The sequence below is a fragment of the Pteropus medius genome, unplaced genomic scaffold (assembly GCF_902729225.1).
Source record: "Pteropus medius unplaced genomic scaffold, Ma_sr-lr_union100, whole genome shotgun sequence".
In the NCBI taxonomy this organism is placed as follows: domain Eukaryota; kingdom Metazoa; phylum Chordata; class Mammalia; order Chiroptera; family Pteropodidae; genus Pteropus; species Pteropus medius.
This window is the reverse complement of record NW_024354498.1, coordinates 6,372,895-6,384,283: the sequence shown is the minus strand read 5'-3', so window position 1 is coordinate 6,384,283 and position 11,389 is coordinate 6,372,895. Positions and strand designations below refer to the sequence as shown.

General features: G+C 37.3%; 1 pseudogene; it reads left to right on the top strand.

Annotated features, from left to right (window-relative positions):
* The first annotated feature begins 1,648 nt into the window (after positions 1-1,648).
* Positions 1,649-1,767, top strand: LOC120594341 (uncharacterized; annotated as a pseudogene).
* The last annotated feature ends 9,622 nt before the right edge of the window (positions 1,768-11,389 follow it).

The window sequence follows — 11,389 nt, the reverse complement described above, 5'->3', positions numbered from 1 at the left end:
ATTTCGAGGAACTACCAAATTGTTTTCTAAAGTGGCTGCAGTATTTTACATTCTCACCAGCAATTTCTTCACTTATTGTCTGTCTTTTTTATTATAACCATCCTAATGGGTATGAAATAGAATCTCATTGTAATTTAGGTCTGCATTTCCCTAATGACTAATGACTTTGAGCATAGTTTCGTGTGCTTAATGGCAATTTTTATATCTTCTTTGGAGAAATGTCTATTTAGATCCTTTGCCAATTTTTTATTTGGATTATTTATCTTTTTATAAATGATATAGGTTTCTTATTGGATATATACTTGACAATAACAATTTACACTGGTTGGCTATCATTTTGCTGCTTTTTTTAACTTAAAAAATCTCTTGGATATATTTCAATTTCAGTATGTATGAACAAGTCTCAATTAAAAAAAAACTGTTGAATAACATTCCATATTTGAAATATACCCTAAAAATTGCAACCTGAATGAGGTCTTCTGTCTACATGTTTTTATAGGACATATTCTGAAGCACTGCTTCTCTTCTATATATTGGGGGTATTAGTCAAATCCACTCTCCTGGATTTATGCTCTCTAAGATTGAGAAACATGTATTCCGCATCTTTTTGAATGTGTGTATGGTTTTCTCACACAGTACTTAGCATATATCACTCTGCTGGTTGGTATGTTTAGAATAGAAAATTCCCACTGGCTCCTTGTAAACTCTCAAAAGAGAAGACTTTTCCCCTTTGAGTCTTGTTTATGATGCTGCATAATATATAATCTTAGAGCTGGTAAAGACCTCATGAGTCCTGTAGTCCAGTGGAACTCACAGTGTTGTCCACAGTCTCTTACTGGACCATGATTGAATACAGAAATGGAAAGTAAGTATTTAGAAACTTTTCTTATATTTGATATTGCTGTGAAAAAGCACACGATATTGTATTATACAAAATATCAGACCACAATTGATAGGAAATTTTAAAAAGGACTTTACCAGAGACAATCGAGAAATACTTCCGTAGTCCAATCTGTCACCCACAGCAAAAATCCCTTCTGCAGCCAATCAACTAGAATTTACTTAATCAGTTTAGTTTATTAGTTCAAGAAAGAATATTCAACCTCTAAAACATAGTTTGAACTGGTTAAGCTTGCCCATATCCTGGTTTCTCACTTACTAGATGTATGAACATGAATAGGGTTCTTAATCTCTTGGCCTCAGTTTCCCAATTTCCACCTCTATAAAATAAAAGAACTAAGAGGACCTATTCTCAAGGGATTATTTTCAGGAATGGATGAATATATATATAATAGAACAGTCCCTAGTACATGATAATCATTCAACAAATGTTAGTAAAGTTAACAATGATGCTGATACTGGGAGCAGGGATATTGGATATTGTGGATATATTATGTAGATGCACGGCCCTTGCTATCTAGTAGCTTATGAGGGAGTATAGACAAAGAGAAAATTTCAGTGCAGCAAGTGCTGAGACAGCATGAGTACATAGGGTATTCGATCTTGTCCAAGAGGGAGAGTATATTTGTGCAAAGCTAAGCTGAAAGAAAGAGAGCTCAAGGACGTGGTTCTATAGTGTAGCAGTTGGCACATCTGCTTTACACGTAGAAGGTCCTGGGTTTGCGCCCCAGTGGAGCCACAGTCCATGGTCTATGGCCATGCCACCCTGAACGAGCCTGATCCTGTCTGATCTCGGAAGCTAAGCAGGGTCGGGCCTGGTTAGTACTTGGATGGGAGACCGCCTAGGAAGACCAGGTGCTGCAGGCATAAATAATAATAATAATAAAGAAAGAAAGAGAGCTCAAATATTTAAAGACTATGGAAGTGTATTTCTCTTTCACCTATAACTTCTGAAGTGAATAGTCGTGTTAATAATGTAGGCTGACTCCTATAACAAACAATTCCCAAACCCAAGGGACTATGAACAATAAAATGCTTATTTCTTGCTCACATCATCATTCAATCAGGTGAGTAGACAAGTAGCCTTTCTTGTGGTCATTTAGAGACCTAGACTTTCTGACTCTGTTTGAGTGATCATGTATACATGAAGTTGGGACAAATGAATGGATTTTAGGGGATGACTGCTGCCACAGAGATCCATTCATGGCATCATATAGCTGGAGACCAGAACATGGCAGGAGAGGATGACAAGAGATGAGGCAAGGAGAGGCTAGATCATAAAGGGCCTTAAATGCCAGGTTAAGAAGGCTGGACATATGAATATTATAGAGTAGAGGTAGGAACAGAATATTATTTTAAAAAAACTTTTGAAGAACACTCTGTTTGTAATATAGAGAGAATTTTGGAAGGAAGTAAAAGGATACCTTTTAGAATCAAATCTATTTCAGTAATCCAGGCCGAAGTTGATGGTTTGAATCGAGGCAGTGTCAATGGGAAAGGAGAAAATTAGATGGGCCTGGAGAGTGTCTTCAGGACTTTCAGATTGATGGACTAGGGAGAACTAGCAAGGATGAAGGTAGGGACCAGGATGACATCCTGCCAACCATTCTCTGAAATGGGTAACCTTTTCAAAAAGAGGAGGGTTTAGGGGGTGGGCCGAGGTGGGGGATTATGAGTTCAAGTTTGGCTACATTGAGTTTTAGGTGACTCTGGGGTTTTTCAATGATACCCTCCAGCTGGTCTTTGGAGATAGAGGCATGAATTTCAGATGAGAAAGAGCTATAATAGAAGCAAGGTTTCACAATGTATACATGACAGAACAACAGGAGTCACTACAATAGCAAAGTAGAATGAGACTAGAGTAGACCCAGGACAGAGCCTGGTAGAGCCTCGGTGAGAATCAGTGAACATCAGGTGTGAGAGAGACCACAAAAGGAGCCTTAGAAGAGTAGCCAGAGGAGTCAGGTGGCAAGAGAGTGCAGTGTCAGAGAAGCTACGGAAAGAGTTGATTTCAAAAAGGAGGATGTGGTCAACAGTGTCATGTAAGAGAAATTGCAAAAAAGCATTTATCAACAGTGATATTGCAAAGATCAGTTTGGATGGTGGGGGCAGAAGCCACACTGGGTGGACTGACAGAGTGAAGGCTATGGAGGGCAGATCACCAGTGCAGATCACACTCTCAAAAAGTCAGGTTTCAAAGAGGTTGGGAGAAAGAAGTGAAGGGAGAAACCTATGCATGATCACCAATGAGAAGTCGAGTTTGGGTAAAGGCAAAAGTGAGAAAAGACATCATTGATGGAGGTGGGAAAAGAATCAAGAGCATCTATGGATGGGATTAGTCTTAAATATAAGTTCCCTTTCCCATAAATAATTTCCTTTAGTGTACAACTCTAAATATTAGAACTATGTTTCTTATTACTGAAGGGAAATGTGTTTGCTTGTAACTCTTATCTAGGTCTTATTTCTGCTTCCTCAGCTCTTATGGGGCTGCAATCCTGTTTCCTTTTTCAGTTTCTTTTATAAATAACCAAAATTCCTTCAAGCATTTTTCATATGAGTCAATCTCATGGTTTCATTTGAGCAATGTTCAGCTTAAAATGTCAAACCCTGAACTGCTAAAAAATATTCCAGATGCGGTTTGGCGCATGCGGCACCAAGCCCACTGTTCATGTTTTCTTTCTTGATCTGGACACTATATATTTATTATTGCTCTATAAATTGCATTTTGAGCTTTTTTTAAAAAAAAAATCACATTATACAAACATTTTTTGTGCTTATAAACAATTAAAACCCCCAAGTCTTTTTCCAGGAACTACTTTTAAGCCAGCTCTCCTACGTTAAAAGCTAAGTATGTCTCTCAGTTTCTTTCTGCTACTTTTGACTTACTATACCAAGCTGTCATCCTGTTGGACAGGATATGGATGCTGACATCCAACACATTTACTCTTTCCCAGTCAGTGTCGTCTGGTTCAACATTCACAGACTTGTGGGAAGCAGAATTCAAAGATGATTCCCGCGCCCTGGAGTGTACACTTTGCTGTAATCCTCCTTCATTGTGTGTGGGTAGAACCTGTGACATGCTCCTAACTAATAGAATATATGTGTGGCAAAGATGAGGGATTTTGTAGATGTAATGAAGGTCACCAAGCAGTTTTCTTTGAGTTAATCAAAGGAGAAAACATCCAGGATGGGCTTTACCTAACCAGGGAAGCCCTGTAAGAGAGGGTCCAGATTTTCCCTGAAAGAAGAAACTCGAAGCAAGAGATATTCTCTCCTGCTAGCCTTGAAGAAGCAAACAGCCATATTGGGAACAACCTATGGAAAGATGCAGTTTCTAGGAGTTGAGAGCCTTGGTCCTCTGACCCCAAGGACTTGAATGCTGCCAACAACTTGAATGAGTTAGGAAGAAGTCCTTGAGTCTCAGACAAAACCACCGTCCCCACCAACACCTTGATCGCAGAGAACACAGCTAAGGACCCATAAAAACTGAAATAATAAACGTATGTTGTGCTATGATGCTAAGTTTGTGGTAATTTGTTATGCATCATAGAAAATGGATGCACTTGTCATCAGCATTACTATTTATGTCTTGGGTGTAAGAGAATTGAACTGCACAAGGAGAGAGCACTATCCATCAAGACTCTCTCCTCCACTCCTCACCTGTGGCTTCAATAGCATCCTTGATGCTCCTTGCCCGCGTGGGTTAATGAACTTTGCTTGGTGAGAGGTAGAAAACATCACCACAGTGGACCACATATCAGCTTCTAAACCAGAAGAGAACTGCCTCCATGACAACAGAGGACACATTGAAAACCAGTACTGTTCGTACTGTATACTATTGCAGTACTTATGCTGATTCATTCTGTGACAAAGCATCTGAATCAGACATTAAGGATCATCTCTGTTATCATCAGAAAGCCATTTGCCTCGGGATAAAGAATGTCTGTTTATATTCTGGACACGCTTGAGACTCTTGACTAAGAAGCCAATCCTGCCCTCTCATTAATACTTTGTGGGTGTCAAGACCTTCATTAAGATTCTACTTCCTTTAATGTGGGCACCTTGGCATGTTTTCTGAATGACCTTAATGGCTTAAGGAGGATTAGTTTTTCCAAATAATAGGCAAGAATACAGAAGGTAATTGGATTTGGCATAATTCGTAGCATCTCATTGGACTGCTTTTAGAAGAGCTCTGAAAGAAAGGCATTATTTAAATCAGAACAAAAAAGAAGATTTGGCTAGAGACACTGATGAGCTTCTATGAGATTCAATGACTAATGCTGCTTGTCAACACCAGGCTCCCATGTAGATGAGTTATGACATCAATGTGTGTAGACTCCTTAATGCCGAGAGAGGAGGGGAAGGCAAAATCCCCCTTCCATTCCATTGCAGAAAGTTAGTAGGAGTATAGGGAGAATCCAGGAGGCTGAATGGATTCTATGTTGGTTGAGGGACAAGTGAGCAGAAAACTTTAGTTTCTAGGTGATTTGAGATTTCAGAGATGCCCTCAGGCACCAGTTTTGAACCTGACCTAAAGCAGGCTTTTTAAACCTCAACTATTGACATTTGGAGCATAATAATTCTTTGGGGAGGTAGTGTCTTGTGCATTTTAGGATGTTCAGCATCATCCCTGACCTCTACCCACTAGATGCCAGCAGCACCCTGCCCCTCACAAGTTGTGACAACCAAAAACGTCTCCAGGCTTTGTCAAAATGTCCCATGGGGGCAAAATAACAGTTGAAAATCACTACTCTAAAATAAGCAAACACTTAGTTTTATGTCCAATATCTGTTCCTTGGGATGCTTTCATTTTCTCAACTCACTTTAATCAAAATGGTTAACAACACACATTGGGCAAAAAACTAAGTGTTTGCTAATTTTAGAACAATGGTTCTCAACTGTGATTCAGTGTTGGTTTGTTTTGTTTTGTTTTGTTTTGTTTTGCATTCTTATTTGAATATTGGTTTGTATAATGTCCTGGGAATTCACACGAACTACTACCAAAAAATTCATAAAGCCACGTTGAAAATCCAGAAGGAAGTAGGCAACTCTGGTTTTGTGTTCTGATTTTTTGCTGCCTCTTTCTTAAAACCCACATTCCTACTGGGACTATCCCTACAATTTTCGATCTAACTCTCCTACCTTCTTATAGAAGAAATGTGATCAAGGGCATGGTTGCTCAGGAGTTGCCAGCACACAAAAAACAGGGGATTGAATTGTCATTGAACCAATTAATTTCTGCCAATAATTGGGAAGAGCCTCAGTCGTCAACAAATAAAATGCTTAAATAGAGAGAAGGCCGTTAAAAAACTAGAAATTAAGATCCGAAATTTTGTCAATTTGCCCATGAATATTCAATTAATTATTTGTTATGATAAGTAATTTTAAATTGTTCAGAGCACTGTATATGTTCAAAAGTATATTGCTTTAGAGGAGGGTGAAGCATCATGTTCTAAATGAGGAAACCAGCCTGGCTAAGCTAGCAAATGGAAGAGGTCGAATCCATTTACAGAACTCAGTTTCCTTGCTGTTCATTCTGTTGCCCACGCTTCCTGATAGTAATGAAATTATCTTCAAGTGAAAGACCAAGACTTGGGAAAGAAATTGAGCACGAAAAATCAATACTAAGTTTCAGTGGTTCCTGACCTGAACATTAAGCTCCTTTTTATAGTACAGAGAAAGATAGATCCAAGTGACTCAGTCCTGTCTCCCTGATTGGTGGGCAACATCACAAACAGAATTAGATTTTGGTTGCTTTAAAAACTATTAAAATCACTCAAGTTCGAGACATTAGCTATTTTTTTTCAATGGTGTCAATACTGATTTGAGTTTTCATCTTTAATGGACTTGCCATCTTAATTAGGTATTAACTTTCTCCTTGAAAATGAAGATGAAAGGAATTATTTGGGCTGCAGCCTTTTGAAAGAACACTTGTCAATAACATCAGAAAATACTGGTAGTGAAGAAGAAATGATGCCCTGATCTTTTCTCACAGGGTGTGCTTTGAATCTGATGTTGTTAGATATAAAAGAAAAATGAAAGTGGTATAGTTTGGAAAAGGTTTTATTTTAGTCAATCTTGTAAGAATATGATCTTGATCATTTTTCTTTCTCAAAATTGCTGAAGATCAGTTTTATAACTTGTATATTTTTATATATTATTTACATGTATATATTTGTATTTATATGACTCCATAGCAGAGGTTGGCAAACTACAACCTGAGGGTCAAATATAGCCTACTGCCTAATATGATAAATAAATTTTTATTGGAACACAGCCATATATTTTTATATGTTTATGTATTGTTTTCTGGCTGCTTTTTGTACTACAATGACAAAGCTGAGTAGTCTTAACACACTTTATGGCCCTTTACAGAAAAACATTTACTAATCCCTGTTCTAGAGCCGATCTTTGTACTTGGTATGTGTTTGAATCAGAAAGAATAAATACTCTTTTTTCTAAAGCTTTGTCATTTTTTAATATTTAAATTATGTAACACTTGATACATTTTTGGGTAGGGGTTATTCTGTTTTTTCCCTTCTAATTTTTGAAGTTGGATGCTTTAGCTTTTTTCTTATTTATTTACTTAATTACAATTAACATACAATATTAGTTTCAGGTGCACAACTAGTGATTAGACATTTATATAGCTTACGAACTGGTCCCCCTGATAAGTCTAGTACCCACCTGGCACCATACATAATTATTACAATATGATTGATTACATTCCCTGTGCTATACTTACATGCCTGTGACTATTTTTATAACTGGCAATTTCTTAAGCCCCTTCACCTTTATCACTCATCCTGTCACCTCTCTCCCATCTGGTGACCATCAGTTTGTTCTTTACATCTATGAATTTGTTTCTGTCTTGTTTGTTTGTTCATTTATTTTGTTCCTTAGATTCCACGTATAAGTGAAATCATATGGTATTTGTCTTTCTCTGTCTGACTTATTTCACTTGGCATAATATCCTTACGGTCCATCCATGTTGTTGAAAATGGCAAGATTACATTCTCTTTTATTATGTAATATTCGATTGTGTGTGTATCACATTTTCTTTAGCCATTCATCTATCAATGGAGACCTAGATTATTTCCATATCGTGGCTACTGTAAATAATGCTGCAGTGAACATAGGGGTGCATGTATCTTTTCAAATTAGTGTTTTCATTTTCTTCAGATAAATACCCAAAAGTGGAATTGCTGGGTCATATGGTAGTTCTATTTTTAATTTTTTGAGGAACCTCCATACTGTTTTTCATAGCGGCTACACCATTTTACAATCCCACCAACAGTACAAGAAGGCTCTCTTTTCTCCACATCTTTGCTAACACTTGTTTTTTTGTTGATTCGTTGATGTTAGCTATTCTGACAGATGTGAGGTGATAGCTCATTGTGGTTTTGATTTGCATTTCCCTGATGATTAGTGATGTTGAGCATCTTTTCATATGTCTATTGGCCATCTGTATGTTCTCTTTGGAGAAATGTCTATTCAGGTCCTTGGCGCATTTTTTAATTGGATTGTTTGTTTGTTTTTAAGGGAGTTATATGAGTTCTTTTTATATTTTAAATATTAAGTCCTTACCAGATATATCATTTGCAAATATCTTCTTTCATTCAACAGGGTGCCTATTCATTTTGTTGATGGTTTCCTTTGTGGTGCAAAAGCTTTTTAGTTTTATGAGAATAAATATTTTTATAAAAATATCTACTTATGAAGCATATGCTATGCAAGGAAGGTGCTTGTTCACATGGAAGAAAAAAAATGTGCAGAAGAATATGTAGAAACTCAAGAAGAGAAGTTCAGAAAGTTATTAAAGGCCTCTAAACAGATGGAGAGAAAAGCGATACTGAGTTATCAACCTGGAATTAATTAAAACTTTACCAAAATGCCTATGAAAATGCATATATTGGAAGATTCAATCTAATTCAATTAAAGAAATTAAAAATTTATTATGTGGCAGGCATTGTGCCAAGCCGCGGAGGTAACAAGATGGATGACTCCTTGGCCTACCACATGAAGAACTGGGAAATATTTTTGTTGGGTTTCATTCTCCAGAGCTGTTGCTAGCTAGAGCACTGATCAATTACACCATTGAACTGGTACATTGTGCAAAGGCAGGAAAAAATGATTAACATTGAACTCCTCCTCTTTCTTTTCAAACCTGTTTTTCTTCATGTACTCTCGGTTTGGGGAGAAACATCACCACCCAGTTGGCCAACTTGATTGTCAACTTATCAGTTCTGTCTCTCATATGCTAGGCTGTGCTTCCCATCTTGCTTCACCGCCTCACTGAGGTACCACCTCCTCTCAGGAGATTCCTTGACCTCTTCTCTTTTTTTCATACTAGTGCCAGTCTGCGTTATATATCTGTCATGTATGTTCCCAGAGAACCCAACATATGCTTCTCATGACAGGGCCCTTGCCACTGTGTTTTAATGGTTTCTTTACCTGGAAGGAGTACTTTTCATATCACAAAATAGTAAGTGGTAATGTTTGTGTGGAACATAGATAAATAGATGTGGTCAGAGGTACTGAATCCAGGTTTTCCAGCTGCCCTAGGGTCAGTGCATATGTGAGTGTATACATGTTCACTTATTAATTAATTCTGCTAATACTTATTAACCATTCTTTTCATGCTGGACATTTATATATAGCAGTGAGGGATATAGCAGTGAACAAGGCAGACAAAGTCTATGTCCTCATGGAACTTGAATTCTAATGATGACAGACAAACAAGATTTTCAAGCCAACCTCGCCACTACCACTGCCATTTTTTAATAACTTATTATGGCTATTATTATTAGCAGACAGGTAAAGACAATCAAACAAAATGGTCTATGAGTTCGGCATCAATTTGTAGGTGTACAGACCTTATAAATGTTCTTGGGATAGCTGTCTACCTCACCACCACTGCCATTTTGAAGATAAAAGAAAACTGAGACCCATTGTCTACTTTAAACTCTTATTGGAACCATTAAACTTTTAATCATGTTTAAAAAGAAAACATTGTAAATAGGTAGACTTTTTGAAGCTGTCGCACAATTAATAAACTTACAATAAAGAATACAATAATATTTGAAATTCCTTAGAAGAAAACCAACCATAAATATATAAGGTGAGATAATAATAAATGTTAAGGAAAAAAAAAAGCAAAAAGAAATGGATACTAAGTAAGTAGCAGCTGGCTGTTTTGGGTAAGATAATCAAGGATAACATCTATGAAGGCATGATGCTTCGTGCTTGCAGAGACCAGGGCGAAGACAGGGGTGGGTATGGGGTGGCAAGAGCAGAATGGGAGGGAGTCAGAAAAAGAGGTATGGGTCAAATTATGTAAAACACTTCAGCCTTGCGAAGGAGTTTGGATTTTATTCTGAATATGACAGAGTAAGCCATTGGAGGGTTATAAGCAGGAGAGCGACATGGTTTGATCTGGTTTTACAAAGTTCTCTAAAGTTGCTCTGTGGAAAACAGACCAGGGGTCTGTAGGAAGAGGAAGTGGAAAAACTGGTTAGGAGGCTCTGGCAGTCAGGAGCGAGTTGACAAACTTGGACAATGATGTCAGCAGTGGCAGCAGTGAGCAGTGTTCAGATATGGGATCTGCTTTGAAGGTTGAGCCGCCATGACTCATTGAATAATTGAGGAAAACAGAGGGTCCAATCATGGAAGACTCCAAGGGTATGGTCTGGATGTACACACACACACACACACACACACACCCTATACATGTCATTGTGCCAGCTGTCCTAAATGAAAACTGTTGATTAAAGAATTTAAATACTATTATACATAAATTCTCCAACAATGGTAAAAATTTCCTCAATCCACTTGGCTTTTATTTTATGAAATAAAAGTGTCTAAAGACAGTTGACCCTTTGACCTTTCTTTTAATTTCATACAACCTTCTTTCATCATAGAAGAAGGAAGGAAGAGGCTCAGAGACTCATCCTAGGTCCCAGTGTTGATGTATGCCAGAACAGGCAGAAGAAACTCCTTCTCGTGTTTCCTTTACAAATTCAGGCATAAATCCCCTTGCCTTTTATAAGAAGATTTTCTTCTGTATCTATTTAAAATAAAGTTTGAAGTCTAGCATGAGAAATCAATTCTTGGGAAATGTTTTAAAGTATTGAGTTAATAGTTTTAAATTTTTCTCAACACTTATACATACTTTTTGAAATGTCCATGGCCCCGGGCCTAAGGTTACACACTCAATTTCAATTCTCCTCTAAAAAGCAAGCAAAATCTGATCATTCCTATTTCATTTAAATTCTACTTTCTCTTTTTTAAATTAAAAAATTTTTTTAATTACAGTTGACATTCAATATTCTTTTATATTAGTTTCAAGTGTACGGCATGGTTGTCAGAGATCCTCATAATTTATGAAGTGATCCCCCCAATTAGTTTAGTACTCACTTGGTACTATCCATAGATATTTCAATATTATTGACTACGTTCCCTATGCTGTACTTTATATCCCTGTGACTAT